The 16,230-nt window shown below is 40.3% G+C and overlaps 1 protein-coding gene across 3 annotated transcripts in view; it reads right to left on the bottom strand.

The window, feature by feature from the left end:
* Positions 1-16,230, bottom strand: part of LOC125762525 (probable serine/threonine-protein kinase clkA) — a 99,179-nt gene that overhangs the window by 11,567 nt on the left and 71,382 nt on the right. The gene's annotated exons all lie outside the window — the stretch shown is intronic.

Raw genomic sequence — 16,230 nt, 5'->3', positions numbered from 1 at the left:
TTTTTCTTCCATTCTCCATCATTGTGGGTTAGCCCATCGTACAGGCTCTCCCTCTCTCATGGTAAGTAGATTAACTTCCGGAAAATAAACAAAATTCTATTCTCTACCTTCCATCCCATTTACGTACAGTCGATTCAATTGATGGAATGATGTCCTATCAGTTTCCGCTGAATGGTGCGCGTAATCGTATCAGGACATGGAAAAATAATCACCTACAGAATACGGAAATACGGTACAAACAACCTTCGGTACAATCGATCTACCTGTTTTCCCATTGCTGTGATTGTTATGTACAAATGTATGTGTGTTTCTTTTTTTTGTTAAGAAATCTTGGCCATAAATTTTACTCCACTGAAGTGATCCACTTTTTTCCCGCCCGCCGTTTCTCGCAGACAGATTAATATCAGAGACTTTAATCTCGTACCAGGCCGATGAAGAAGACATCGCTTCAAACACAAGTGGCGAACGAAAAACGGCTGTTCTGGTTCGATTTGCTATATATTTTATATTTCCAGCGCATCCATTTTCTATGAAGCTTTGCCACCATTCCAATGCGCAGTAAGTCTAGGCTTGATGTGACGGAGAAGATTTTCTCCTTCAATTTGTTTTTCGTCTAGGAATGTAGTAGAAAAAAAGCTACAAACACACACACGTTTAACGAGCCAAGGAAAGTAAGCGGAAAATATTAAACATCCAATCATGTTCTTCATCATTATCATCATCATCATCGTCGTCGTCGTCCTCAAACGGTTTCGTCTTGTCGTTTTATCCTTTACGGCCGTAGTACGTCTTTTTTCTCTTTTTTGGTCGAATGGAATCGGTAATGAATGATAAAAATGATTCGCTTTTATTATCTTTTTTTTTTCATAAGAAAAAGCTAACAATTTTCTCTTTCAATCATGCATGCGCCTTTGGATGGAAGGTAACATCCATTACACGAAATTCATCCCTCTACAAAACAAGTGAAAACGATGAGAATGGATGAAAGAATTGTTTCTAGCCCTTCTAGGGTCCCCGTTCCTCCGTCAGCCTTTAAGATGTAAGCAAACTTCTTGTCGGTTTCGGCTACAATTCGATCGGTAGTAAGTTCAACTCTCTCATCGTCCTTCTGCCGGGGTGTGGGCAATGCAGCGGAATTGTAATACATTTTACCAAAAGCATGGAACGAAAACTTCCACTCACGGAATCGGTGCAAAACATGCAATTTGCTGCCGGAGGTAATGTTTCGGTATAGTTTGTGTTGGTGCTACGTGCAGATGAAGTGGCCGTTGTAAGTAACAAGGGAGAAGTTTACATCCGGTTCTACACCACACGGTGGGCACAACTTACGGTGCATGGAAATGATGCCATTGTTTAATGGAAATTATCGATTGCAATTTATAACCGAGCAGACATTTAATTTCAAACGTTTGTGGTTGGAGCTCAATACTAATAAAATGGAGTTTCTTTATTGGATTTTTTTATAAACAATAATTTTTACACCCAAAAAATAACTATTGTAAGTATTGTCGCTAGTTAAATAAGTATTTATCTGAATATGTAATATGTTGTAAGCTTTTTATTAATTTAACTACTCGCACTTTTAGTTGTGAAACTCAATGTTACAACTCAATGGACGCGATGTGGCAAAATGTAATCAATATTGCCAGGATAAACGGGGTTGACAATAGGAACGAAAATTTATCCATAATTTAAGCAAAAATATTAACAAATATAACGCACTATTTCATATTAAAGTTTAAAAAATAAATAACCCTTTTTTGTTTCATATTTTCTTTTTTGTTGCCTTTTCATATCTTGTAATATTTTGTCTTGTAAAGAGAATAAATAAAAATTTTAAGGAGAAAGAATTAAGAAAAAGAATTATTATTTTTTTTATTCATAAAGAACGGCCTAGCCGTATTGGTAGAAAAAGAATTATTATGAATATCGAAATGATATTATCAAAATTGCAAGCAATGTTAACGTCGTTTAAACACAAGTTTTAGTTTCAATTGATTGAATTCAATTTTTGTCTTTTAAATGTAGGTATAGCATTTAGTATTAAATGTCCCAGTAAGAAAAAATCAGCTTTAGTGGTGAAACAGCGGCTTATTGTCTCTAAAATACCTCCTCCGAGCAGAATACAAGCTTACCTACTCTAAAACTTCTCCTCCGATTCTAACTCTAGCATCTGAAAGCTTGTGTTATACTTTGAGTTCTACCTAAAAGCATTCAGTTGCTAGTGCGCTACTGCAGCGCATCCCGTTAGCGCCTTTAAGCTTTTGTTATACTTTGAGTTCTACCTAACAGCATTCAGTTGCTAGTGCGCTACTGCAGAGCATCACGTTAGCGCCTTTAAGCTTGTGTTATACTTTGAGTTCTACCCAACGGCATCCAGTTGCTAGTGCGCTACTGCAGAGCATCCCGTTAGCGCCTTTAAGCTTGTGTTATACTTGGAGTTCTAGCTAATATGTAGCAATCAACAGATTGAACTAGCCGTCCATTTCACTTATTGGTCCTTTAGCAAAGGTCTTCCATCATAGTTTAATAGCTCATACCGTTAGACCATCTAGAGTTTAACATTTGGATTAGATAGACAGAGTTCAATTCTCGATAGCCTCCAATAGTGTAAATCTGTTAGTCTCTCAAAGTATAATACTGAAATGAAGAGATAAGGCGCAGTTAGTCATAATTGTTATGAAGAGAGCAGATTCATCAAAGAAAAAGAGAGAAGAGAGATTAGAGAGAGGAGAGGGAAAAAGAAGAAATAAACTTTTATTTCTCCAATTCTACTTTCTGCTTAAACAGCGCTTAAGTAGCGCTCTTTTAGCATGACACTTGGCTCTAAACATCGCCGTATAAGAGAATCTAAATTCTGTTAAGCTGCGCTGTATAATTACTGAAATTATACCGCTAAGGAACTTCGATTTAAGCGATGCTTAAAGAAAAAATCCTTCATATTTTCTTACTGGGGTAGAGCAATCGTATCCAATATATTTATTTTTATATTACGATATAAATATTATATTATATTATATTATATTATATTATTATTTATATATTTATTTTGATAATCTACCGCAATTTTGTTTATATTTTTTTTGTTTTCTAATAATGTTGAATTTTAGATTTAAAATGTTAAACGTAAAAATATATTTTCTTCTCTTTTCGATTTAAATCACCCTAAAACCACAATTAATTTTTCTAGCCCATTCTAGCATTTATCTTTGTTAAGTCAACATTTGTTCAATCCTTAAAATAACTGTTCATATAATAAAGTAACCCACTGTAGAAATTACCACCCTAGAACTACAATTTTCCCGCTCTTTAATAATGAATTAAATTTGATTGCTTACCAACGATGGTACGTCTAATCAAAAGTAGCGAAGTCTAAAATTACCTCCTCGAAGAAACACAATTTCCTGCTGGAAGCAATAAATGACAGAACGCAAACACTTCCATAAACTTCGCACCCGCCATCAAGGACAACGTCGTGATGCTGTTTACCGACCCGACGAGGACAATTGTGCTTTGGATACTATTTATAAATCAAAGTTTTCCAATATATCACTCCACCAGGGTTCCGGACCTGGTAGTGCAACTTTTTGTAAGATGACACCCGGTGCATGATGGTGCAAGACCATCGAACGGATTGTTTTCCTGTTGAGGCGTCTTCAACCATTGAGAAAACCGATCTGCCAGCATCTTCCGGTGCCATCTTTAACTTTCTGCGACTACAAGGCACAAGCTTTTCATTCATTCAGTTTTTCGAACGGATTGATCGGAGCGAATTGGGTATTCGATTGGGAGGGAAAAGTGACCCGATGAAACCCCTTTGGCCGTACGTACGTAACCCTTTCAAATGGTGATTGTTTTCTGGTGTCGAGGTTGGTGTTAAATTTGTCATAATTGAAAAAGTTGCCCAGCTCAATCCGAATGAATGGAAGTGAATCGGGTAAGCACTGTCAACCGTTCATAGTACTCCCACAAAACTCCAACCCCCAACAAAAGACAAAAGCCACGGAGGGGATGAAAGAGGGCGTGAATCCGTTTTCACAGTTCCTATGTGTGTGCGATTGGAATTCTTCTTCAAATATTTACAAACGTCTTGTGGTTTAATGCGCCACGACTGAAGCACTTTATTGAATTAGTATAAGTTGTTTTGGGGCTTCGATTCTGGAAACCGGAACACTACACCATTGATCGAACGTTGGGCGAATGGAACAATAAAGCTAGAGAGAGAGAGAGAGAAAAGAGAGATAGAGTACGGGAAATTTTGTTTCCTTTCCATCCGTACATCCGGGAAAACGCACGACTCTCCATAAGCCCATACATAACAATCCCAAAAGCTAAATTCCCACTGCACTTCACACACTCGGGGCTTGCTCGAGTAGTTTTCGGTAGGAAATACACAAGACAAAGATTTACGTAACTCGTTCGACTTTCGATGCTTTAGCGTTGGGAAGGAACGAATACATCTCCGCCCAGGAATTATCAGCGAATATGGAGAAAGCTCGCTAGGCGGTGAGTGTTTTCCTATTTCCGTCCCGTGCTCCGTTTGTCAATGTGCAGCTGTACCGTTGGTTTTGTGTGTAAAGTGGCGGCTGTTTAGTGAAAAGTCGTCCTGAAATTAAAGTGTGTAATCGTGTCGGCAAACGGTGCCACCGCAAGCAGAATGCACAAGCCGACGGTCTCAAGGTAATTGAGTTTCGGCGCTTCTAGCAAGCACACGACGACGGGACACGAGATAAATCTCACCCAACCGCCGAATGAATTTGGTGGATCGAAACTGGAGATAAATATCAACACAACAGCGGCCCCATCATCCTTCCGAATCCGACGGGAGGCCCGTGCTTGACGTGCTACCGAAGCAAAACCTCCTGCTCGCGCTGTATTCGTTTTCTAAATTAGTTAATATCAAATCATGCGGCTGTCTCCTTGCCTTGTCGTTGTTGGGTTGTGCCTACGAAGAGCAAAACCATTTTTGACATAATTTATGCATGCTGGTCGCATTCTGCTCGCTGTTCCATTTCCGGCATACCCCGTAGACTATGCCGTCTGACTCATCAGAATCCACTAGTATTTGCCCTTTCCAGTTTTTTTTTGGTGAAGAGTTTGAGGGAGTATCCTACGCTCCGTCAGATCCGGCAACACGGAAAAGCGCACCTTGTTATCAGGCAGGCAAGGACGCTTTAGACAGCTTCAATCAGGACCAACGTGTCTAACTTTTAGTTCAACCGATGTCTCCCGCCCGTTGCCTTCATATCTTAGCCCCCTCCAAAAAGGACAAGCATGGCCGTTCGTGTTCAGCCGTTGTTTCTACCTAGAAAATGTAGATCCCGAGATTGAATTGGATGATATACATACGTTTCGTTTTGTGTTAGCATCCGGTTAGCTCCTAGCCCACCAAGGTACGAGCTAAGAGGCAAGTGGCAAAAAGGATGTGGTTTGGCAAAGTGTCACAGTTCCGCGCCGTTAAAGGTGACAAAGAGGATGACGACGGCCAACGGTGTTGCGAACACAACACCAACCTGACTGACAACGTTTAATATAGATTTGTGCGGTTAAGACCAGCATTAAGACGAGGAATATTGGAACAGGCTGTGTAGACCTTCGCTTTGATCGTAACTATAACTTCATTTCGTTTCTTCCTCTTTTTGCACCTTGGCGAGCAGTCTATAAAAGTTTTATAAACTTCCTTTGCCGGCCCGTTCCCGGAACAACAACATCTTATTTAGGGAGTTCCGGGATTGAGAGGAGTAAAGTTACGCTTTTTTCCTATGTCAAGAGACAATTTGGAGGATAATAGTTAGGGAAGCGGACTCCGAAATTGACCAACGGATGACAACGGCAACGGCTATGACAAACAAGAGTCAAAAACTGACAAGCATATTTTTTCGCTAACGAAAACTTTGCTACTTTGGTGGTGATAACCCAAACGGAGCAGATTGGAAAAATAGGAAAATGATGACATAAACAAACCTTCAAAGAATTCCACATAAATGTGTATGCGTTTTAGCTTTGCCGGGGGAGAATGGCGCAAGGATTGGGAAACTAATTTGGAAAAAGACGTTTGCTGGAACCTGGACTAGCAACGGACTTCCGGAAAGCATAACATGTTAACGACATGACAAACAGGGTGACACGCAATCAGCAAGACGAGGCGTGATAATGTTGGAAGGAATCATTTTCCGCCCCGTAACCGGTAGTTTGGTAGTTTCTTTTTCTTGTGTCTCTTATACATTTTGCTGTTGAGCTTGCATTTAATTCAAGCGCTCTTGCTTCCGAATAAAGTTGGGGGGAAGAATCGTTGTTTTTCACGGCCCATTCTGAGCTAAACATGTTTTATGAACCATCACGGCACTTTGGTGCCGATCTGTCACATAAACCCGATCAATAACCATTAAGCTTCATATATGTATCCTGTGCTTTTTGACTCTGTTTTTCTTTGTCACACGCTGTCGCAGGTGCAAAAAAAGTGCTTAAAATAGCCGCTTATCAAAAATAAAAAATCGAACTTTAAATAAAATAAGCAAACGTTTTCCTGCCCGGTAAATAAGCTTTTCCTCTAATCACAAAGAAAGCAGCCAACACGAAACGCGCGTATTAAAGCTTCCGAATTAAAACACGCGCGCGCCTTCTTCAAGGAATTCACTAATTCGATTCATGCTCAATTTCGCTTCTCTTCCTTCTCCTTTTCCATTTCCAGATCTCGACACATACGAAACGGAGAGTGGGATTTTCTTTCGTTTCTAATCTAAATTTTATTGTGTCAAGATTAAGGCTCGGAATAAGGAATTTTTGTGGCAAAATCTTGCTGACCACGGTTTGGGTCAACCGAGCAAATGTCATTCCTCCCTCACAACATTCCCTCGAAGGTAGGGCGAATTAAGTTAGTTCCACCAATGCTCTTTCGCCCCACATTCCAAGACTCTGTTGCACAGTCGTTCATGGTCTCACACAGAAAAAAAGCCACGACGACAACATCGTTTCGGTGTTTCCAACCTAATCCTTCGGAATTCAATAGCAGCAAATGGTCAACTTGCCTTCCAGCTACTAACACACTAAAAATGGCCACACAATGGTCTAACCTCCAGTTCGTTACAAATTCCAAATGAAAGACGAAACATTTACAACACAACTGCAAACGTGTTCTTGGGAGTTACTTTCTGTGTGTCTCTTTGTTTTGTGGCGACCTGATGATGTTCGGTTGGTGAGCAGGAAAAGCCTTCCACCTTAACTTAAATGGGATAAATTTTCCAAAAACCCCAAATGTCTGTGGTCTTCAAGCGAGAAGAGGGTACAAGGGGGCATGAGTATCCTCATGAATATACGCTTAATAAACGTAACAAGCGAGTCGATTGTGGTTTACATCTCATGAATCAGAATTCTACGCTTAGTTTCAAACCTCATACTTCAACGGAGAGTTCTTATCGAGAGGACACACCGCTCGTACATTTCTCAGTTGCCAATATGTAGCTGGCCCTCGAAGTCATTGGTGCCGGAAATTCCAAAGGGGAAGAATACACTGTCACACTAAAAATCTTTCCCCTCCCCAAACAAGCACACACACACTGAAAAGAGAAAAAGTCAACCAGTTACTGAAACGTCCCCAGGTATTTGACAGGAAACCACGTAAGATGGCCACTTCGCCCTTTTGGGGAACCTTCTGCACAAAGCGTGCCTTACCCATTGTGCATTGTGATTTATTATGTGAAAGGTAAATTTAAGACACAAAATGAATTGATCCTAAAATTTAATCCCCAAAAGTACCATGACGGTTCGGAACGAATCAGATCCAACTGGGACAGTGTTGCCCACAAACTGTGAAGTCGTATTCGATCGTGGTCGCTTCCATTCTACAACCTTGTCACGTGCGGTAACTTTTACCATAAGATGGCCTTAGCTACAGGCACTACACACACTGCAATTTGCTACTTGCAGTTCGGGTTTAATCTGTTTGCAGTCTCTGGAAGGTTCGATGTGCATTAGTGTGATGTATGTGTGACCATTGTTTAAAGTGACGTAACACAGGTAAGCTATGCCATATTCCGATATTTTTTATTTTTGAACAAAAATTTAAGTTCATAATTTATAGTAATTAAATTTACCTTTAATTAGTATTGAACATTGAGAAGCGATAATCGAATGTAGAATGAGATAAGTTTTTAAAAGTATAATTTTTCATCCTCAAATTACAAACATTGGAATCTATATCCTGATCACCTTCCGCCAACACCTTCCGACACATCCTCTTGTGTGCCTTGGCATCATATGTCACCAATGGAAATTAAACTTTAGTTAAAGAAAAGCCACCGATTAGACAAATGACATTCCGGTGAAAAATTACCTTCCCATTGGGAAATGGCTTTCCAATCGGGAACGGCACTTCGGAACACTTCAACGTTTAATTCCGAAGTAGCATACAGATATAAACCCTCCTCACCGTACGTTACGTATGCTGTGAATGTATGCAGTAAAATCGTGACAGCTAGTCGGATTGGAAAACGTGTCGTTTAATCGAACAATTCGTAGTACCTCTTGTTGCTACCGGTGCAAACACACGCGGTAAACCGCAGCAGAGAGTTCATGTATGGTGAGGGCTGCGCAAAAACGGCTGTAGAACAGAAATTTTGCCGTGCAATTGCACACGCTGATGGTACGCACGGATTTCAGGCACGTAAATGTTCTCGGTTCTAACCATCGCGAGTTTTATTGAGTGGAGAGATGGGTGCTGGGCGATGGGTGATGGAAAACAAAACAATTATTGTGCAACTATTGGCTAATGAGCATGGCAAAACTTCCTATGGTCGCCGATGTGCAAATTATTGTAATATGAATCTGCTGCTCCTGTATTGTGGGTTGTGTGTTGTGGATTTGCGAAGGTGTACCACAAAAGCTGTTTGCAAAGTGCATCAGAAGAGATGCGCTTGGTGCAATTTTACACCACCATGATGCGAAAATGGATATAATAGAAGTACTAACTGCAAGCCTTGGCAAACATTATCTTTCACAACGATGGTGTTCCAGGATGAATATGCGGGTTGTATGGCTTCCAGCGGAAACCATAACTATATCCGTACGCCTCCGGACATAAGTGACAGGTGGACATAGTACGGGTTAGTGTCAACCATCCCATCAGGCCGGTTTGAAGTCCTTTGGGACTTTCAACCAGATAGCACAATGGAACTAATTTTGTTTGATCGACAGGTTTGAAGGTGTGTGGTCAACCTCCATGAGGTTGCGTGATAATTGACGTAAAAGCGATAAAAGATGGATGCCGTTTCTACTACACATTTAAATGTCATTAATTACAAATGTAGTAAATTTGGAACAATTTTTATTTTATGATAAGAATTTAATAATGCAAATGAATAGAAAAAACATTTTTTTTTATTTTGAAAAATAAAAAAATGAAAATAAACAAAGTATAAAAGACTTCTGAGGAAAATACATTGATATGATAGTTCTTTTAGTTTCAGTATATTTTATCATAACAAATTACTGTTATAAAATTAATCCAATGAATGAACTAAATAGTACTTGCATCTACTTCCCAAATGTATACTACTCACAAAAATAATGTACTATAAATTTAATTACATAATCAGGTCAAAAATTGTCTTTATAATTCTCTCCCACAGTGCATATGAAAAAACATTATAAACAAATGTAAAAACATATAATTCCCATTTACTCAGCATTAAGCGTGCGTGTGCGCAAGTGTGTTTACCACACAAAACTTGAAACATTTCAAACACATGCACGATTTGTCTTAGTCAACAATTCAAAAAGGAGGCTAAAAACTTTCGCCCAATACTTCATTGGAACCGCTCACTTTTAGGCACACCATCAGGGTTGGGTTTCGGATTTACCAAACCCCTCTTGCCGAAGAGCCCTACACGTAAAACCTCCCCTATTGTTGATTGATGTAAGACGGATGATTGATGTAAGAACGCACGATTTCGCATCGATGTGCGTGCGTTGGCATATGAATTGATAATTAGCATTAATGATTACTTTGTAGTAATTTGCATTTATCGCTCCGGAGGCATCGGTTGGTATCGGTGCTGGGGATGCGTGCCGATCGTGAGAGGCAGCACGATAGAATAATGTTTGTGCATGCACCACAGATTGAGTGGAGTTAATGTGCCCAAGATGTATTGCATATATCGAGCTTGCCATGTGAAAAGCGACCACCCTTAAATCATGCATGAACACACAGATCACGTTTCCCAACAAAATTTTCTATGTTGTGATCGATATTTTTACAAGCAGCAGTATTATGAAAACGAAAACAATGGAATGTACAAACTGAAGATTGATCTTAACGAAAGAAAGAAAAACCAAAACTCTTCGATATGAAAAAATTATTCATGATTGGACAATCGCAAAAAGAACCATCCTTTCGGGGTTTTTTTTTGTGTGTTTTCCATCGTGTTCTTCTCCAAACCGTCTCTCCTTAACTGTTTCGCATCAGTCGATATCACGATGGACGCGTCCTGTCAGTCTAGCACTAATCAAACGATTTGCCGCCGACGACACGCATCCGAGACCTGATAAGACTGTCAATTTTCTTCTCCGATCTGAGATTTTCTGCGGGAAAAACCAAATACTTACTGCACACTGCCACAAACACACGCAAAAAGCTCACACACTAGCCGAATGTTGACAGACAAAGTCGTGCACGATGATGAGAACTGAGGTGCCACAGCATAACAAACAGATCAGTTGTCTATTGCTTGCTTTCATGCGCGGGGGGACTGAGGGACTGAGCGTTTGTGTAAAGGAAACATCCCTCCGCACGGGGAACAAACGCTGACAAACGGAAGCGATAGAGTTGATTAACCGGAGACGGTGGTGAGAAAGAGTTTTTTGTTTGTTCCTATAAGATTGTCGGGTCTGGAGGATGGAACTTTTTCATGAATCCCCCATCCCAACAAACCCAAGTCTCCGGAGATTGAAGAAATCGAAAATTCAGAACATTCTCAGCCGAGCTCATTATATGCTGCCTGGATACCTTTGCTTCAGCTCGGCACAGCGGTGTAGAAGAAAGAAAACTTCGATTAACTCCGATCAGGCCCGAGCAGAACCCAAGCATTTCGGTGGAAATTCTCTAGACACTTACGCTTCATTTCTCACCCGCTATTTCCTGTTCTCCACCGAATGGCTTTATATTCCATGCTCCGCCAGGGGAAATATCACTCTATTGTGTGTTTGCACATCCAAAAGTGGGTAGCAACAAACGAAAGGGGAAAAATTTTCCGCAAATATATGGGTAAAAATATTATCATCTCGCAAAACTCGGTTCAAACCATCTTCAAACAGTGCTAAGAGCACTACAAACAACAAACATACCGTTAATGTTGCGCTTCCAAGGCACACATTGGGGGTGCGTTATGGGAAACAAAAAGATCCCCATGTTTGCCGATAATAACGTGTAACGCACGATAAGTATATCTTGCAGGATGTGAATTCGTGGCATAAATGATATGGAAATAGGCGAAGAAAAAGCTTAACCATTCACGGAAACCCCGATTTCCCGAAGAGTTGGTCTAGTGGAAACAAATGAAACTTATCCATTTTTGGAGAGACGATTTACGGCAGCGGGAAAGGCAAGTTGGCGCCAAGATTCTGCTGCCACATACTACCTCTTCTGTCCATTCTCAGTTCACGACGGGTTTTTTTTCCATTCGGCCCCATGCCCTCCTGTCACGCATTATGTTATCGGGAATGGCGCGTAAACTTTGCTCTGTCCGGTGTTTTTGTGAACAGTTTTCCCCCTTGACTAATTTTTTGGAACACTAGGTCCATTAGTCGGTACACCATTGGAGCACTGAAACCGGATCCAATATTGTTGTCCCGACAAAGGACAAAAGGTGAATAGATCTGGAACCCTTGGAACGGTTGAATGGAGAGACAATTTTATTTGTACTACGAAAAATAAGCCTTTCTTTAGGTCTTCAAAAGCAATGAGCCACTTTTTTTTTGTTTTCGTTCTCCGGATCTATCGTCTCAAATTTTCTGAGACATTTCCATTCCTCCAAAAATCGGCCTGGTCTATGTGTTGTAATCGTACCGTAGCGCGTAGAAAAGAAAAACTCCTATCACAAGTAAACAATAATAAAGAAAACTACTTAACACTTCAGCACTTCATCTTGGGTGTACTATGAGAATCCCTTTGGCGATGCGAAACGATTATCATCTGCACTCCTGAGCTAGATCTCTTTTGTCCGGATCAAACGATGCTTGACGGTGCTCGGAATCAACCGGGCACAATCTATTGGAAGTCATACCCACGGAGATGACACAAAACGAACGAAATGATCCCAAGGGACACGATTATGGCACTGTCAGCGTAGGAAGAAATGGCACTTTGTACTAGCGAAATGACTCGAGATTAAACTTATTTTCTTCACGAGTTGTCTTGCTGCGGTGCAGAAAGTCTGAATGGAGCGTTAGATATTTTTATCGTTTATTTTTACATTGGAAAAAGTCTGTAGTCACACAAAATGCTCAACCATTTTGGGTCAAGAAAACAAATTGAACCGAGAGCTAGAGTTCTCGGTAGTTTTATGTCTTGGTATATATCAACATATAGAATATGATTCAAGTTGAATTATTTCCAACTGCAACAGAACGCCCAAGCAAATGCAAATGCAATCAACTTTCTGCATCATCGCGTCAAGAACGGATAGCATTCGAATGATCAGAGCGATGGAACGCAAGGAACGTACTTGAATGCTCATTTGCTTAGTTCTACTTCAATGTGCAGCAAGCTGTCACCTGCATACATCAAGTATCCAGATCAAAGAAAGAGTCTTGTGTACCGTTCCGTTCGTCTTTTCTGTTGGATTCAGTTTGGGGAAGCATTTGGGGAGAAAGGCGGAACCCTCACCGGTTATTACAATTTATCAATTTTCTTCCCACTCTCCTTCAGGATGGCCAAAATGTCTTCTTCGGTTTAGAACTGGTAGCAATCCAATGCAAAGCTATACCCGTTGGTGGTACACCTCAATGACAAATGAACCATCCTAACTCTATCTTCGGACCGTTAACTCGTGGCAGTAATTTATCGTACTGGCTTGGGTTACCAGCTTCGTTAAGGCACACCGTACCCGGCAAAGTCCCCGGTGTGCTAGAGCTTGGGGCTTTCTCAGCCATTGCTCTCGGACACGACCCTCTGTCCATCAAAATCAATGACCTCACGCGAGAAGAAAGGATCCGTTGGAGAAGTTGAGAATGGCTATGTGAACTGGAGCATTACTCATCCTCTCCCCTATTACCAGGAAGGCCTACGAGTTGTTCGCTTTATTGATATGAACATCGAAAAGCACTCCTTCTGTTCATATTCATCATCATATCGAAAGCTGTCCGCATATTTATGCGTTTCAGGAAGGTTTTCGGCTTGAGGTGAGGGACCGAGTCACAACGCGCAACACTCTGACGCAAAACGTTAGTGTTGGAGTACAGTACGTGTGTTTGTCGATGACTACCCCACCCCCTACCTCATGTGTGTCCTTTGATGTGCTCCAAATCATAAATAAACATGCACAAATGGTTCGCCGACGCCGGACGGCAGTAATAACTCGATGACTTGTTGGCGGCATCCGTCTGTCTCTGTCGATTTCGTCCTGATGCCGGGACACGATAATCGGATAACTGATGACGGTCTGCATCGGGTGAGCCTTAAGATAGACCTTGCGGAATTGAAAATTTGCGTCAGCGATAAGGATGGGGCGCTCGATGGTGAAGTCAACCATTTTCTCGCAATGGTAATGAGTTTTTGAAACAACGCGTCGAGATGTGGAAACGATGCGTAGTTTTCCATCGTACAACTTCATGGAAAATTCTAGTAATATCTGATAAAATACATGAGTTTTTAAAATTATAAATAATTTGATTAGGCAAAATCAAGGCATCTTCATAAGGCACTTTCATAGGCCAAATAGTTTAATAAATTTCAAGCGTTTGGTAGACTTTTAATTTATCCTTTTTATAGTTAATGTTTTCATCTTCGTTTGATCGTTTCTCATTTTCATTTATTGTATGATAAGCTTTATGAATAAAATCTTCTCTCTCTCTCTCTCTCTCTTTTTCTCTCTCTATTCTTGGTTTAACAACATCTAAGTTGACGCCTGACATTTCTGGTTTACTAGATATAATGTTCTCTGTTAGTTTTTCGTGGTAATTGACTTCTCTGTTCTATATTTTATAACAATAGAATCAATATAAATAATAATTTTCTTTATTTTCGTTGTTCAGCCCATTTACTTTATTTATTTGTTTATTTATTTCAATTTCATTTCAAGTATCACACGTGCACTTGCGGCTATACGAAATCTAAATGCATTACTTTAAACAAGAATACCCTTGTATCATAAAACACTATTGAACATAAAAAAGCTACAAAATCTATATATCGCATAGCATACCATTTATTTATGCATTTAAAAATGTGTTTCAGTGCACTCATCGCGTATAATTCTATTGAGAGATCAAAAATCAATTTGCGAAAATAAACACTTGGCCTAATTGTTAGTTGCGTTGCGTTTGCGTCAACACCATTCGATTTGCAATTCACCCACAAATCGTGAATGCAGAAATCTTTAGTCACGAATTTGGACACCCAATCGGTCGGTTCCATTTTGTTTCCCATTCCCGGTCTTGTTTGTTCCCGCGCATTCGTCGACGAGAGTCGAATGATTGTTTGAGGTCATGTACTGTACACCACACGACTCCACCAAAATGGCTCCAATTTCAAATGTCACACAACACAGAAAAAAAACAAAACTTATTCAAATGATACACCGCACACTAACGAATTATGCAATAAACAGAATGCAGGTTGTTTTTAAACGTTCGAACGTGCTGAATGATACAGCGAGCATTCGAAAGTGATTAGAATTTCCGACAAATAAATGGTAAGCGAATCAATTGATAAAATGAATGGTAGATTGCTAATTGCTTCTGCACAGTGTGCTCCCGGTACCACGGGTTCGGTTCATTAAGTTTAATTAGAATCATCAAGAGCATCAATATGGTCCCACAATATCAGCATCCAGCGACAACAAGGTTTTGAGCAGTTTAGCTAAATTAGTTGCCAATTTCTGATTCACTCATCCTCGATTATAGCGCAAAATGTGGGAGAAATGGTTGCTCATGTCATACGTTATTGTTTACTGATAAAACATTCATAATTGCAAATGCTTCTGGTCATTGTCTGGCATCTGACCCTCTGTCGCTCATCTTTCCAATCGTTGTATCGTTTTGGTAGTAGCCAGTAAAGAATTATGACAGGCTTCAATGTAGTGATGGGAACTCCGGAGTGAAATTATGATTCCACTCCGGCACCGGAGGTGGGAAACCATTTTCGACTTCAACAAAATCCGGATTCGACTCCGAATTACTCTGGAGTCTGCAGCCAACTCCCGTATTTCTCCGGAGTTCTCAAAGCCGGAGTTGAATGCGATATCGACTCCAATTTCCGGATTCCAGAAAAATGCTGAATTTTTCAGCAGTTTACATACGGATTTCCAAACTTCTTTCGAAATAAGTTTTTCCCAGTTTTATTGAAAATTTCTTCTAATTTTCCTCATATTTTGTGGCATTCTTCCACATGTTTTCCCAAAGTTATTTATTTATTTTTTTATTTTTCCAATTGCAGTTCTTCATAGTTTTCTTCTAGGTCTCAAATAGGTTTCTTCTGGATTTTCCACAATTTTCATTGGAATTTTTCCTACTTTTCAATTGGTATTGGAATGGAGTACCAATGTTTTGAAAGTCTCGTTGCAATCGATGAGTTTAATAAAATAATTTTCTTACAGCCGCTCATACATCGAAATGAGTCGGTAGTCGACTCCGGAATGGTCAGGAGTTGGATTACACCGACTCCGAAAAAAAATTGAGTTTTACCCATCACTACTTCAATGCAAACGGTGCATATACATGATTTCGGACAGCTGCTGTCCACAGTTTAAACGTTCGCGTCTACTAGCGTACGTATCACACACACACAAAGAGCATTAAACATTCATATTGTGCCGGGTCACTTCAGCTGCTGGGTCGCGCATTTAAGCTTTTGACCCGCTGCTGCTACTGGTCAGGCACGAGTGTGATGCAGGTGCATTGATGCGAACGAAATATGGATAAACAAATCATTAATTCGCAACGAACGTCACCCTCCAGGCTAGTTTCGCCGCGCTTGTGTGCATTATATGTTCATGCATCAAATTGCATCACGTATCC

This window comes from Anopheles funestus, chromosome 2RL, assembly GCF_943734845.2.
Source record: "Anopheles funestus chromosome 2RL, idAnoFuneDA-416_04, whole genome shotgun sequence".
Taxonomy (NCBI): domain Eukaryota; kingdom Metazoa; phylum Arthropoda; class Insecta; order Diptera; family Culicidae; genus Anopheles; species Anopheles funestus.
This window is presented reverse-complemented; position numbering and strand designations above follow the sequence as displayed.